This window comes from Penaeus monodon, chromosome 29 (genome assembly GCF_015228065.2).
Source record: "Penaeus monodon isolate SGIC_2016 chromosome 29, NSTDA_Pmon_1, whole genome shotgun sequence".
Taxonomy (NCBI): domain Eukaryota; kingdom Metazoa; phylum Arthropoda; class Malacostraca; order Decapoda; family Penaeidae; genus Penaeus; species Penaeus monodon.
The window spans coordinates 31,669,084-31,669,456 of NC_051414.1; the positions used below are offsets into that span (position 1 = coordinate 31,669,084).

A 373-nucleotide genomic window follows, 5' to 3' on the forward strand; every position below is an offset into this window, starting at 1 on the left:
TCTAGTATACAAATAGGTTGGTTGCAGTGGTATATATCTGGCGTCCTTTTCATTATCCGTAAATGCCTTGGCCATGACGATCACCGAAGCCACGACTGTGACCCCTGGCAAAGGCTTGGCCATGAACCCTTCCAACTCCATGGCCCCTGTGGAAGCCATGACCACCTCCGCCATGAAAGCTGCCGAAGCCAGCTGGGTCAGCCTTCTGGGTCGGGGTGAGGCATGGCGCTGGCCCAGCTGAACAAGCCAGACAGGGTCACCATCACGACCAGAAACAGAGACAGCTGTAAAGAAGGGATCGTTTGGATAATCTTTATTAAATATTTTGAATAATAAGAATGTTACTTCATCTACCTGGTCGCATATCTATCTA

General features: G+C 49.3%; 1 pseudogene; it reads right to left on the minus strand.

Moving 5' to 3' along the window:
* LOC119591684 overlaps positions 1-373 on the minus strand; it is a 651-nt pseudogene continuing 278 nt past the window's right edge.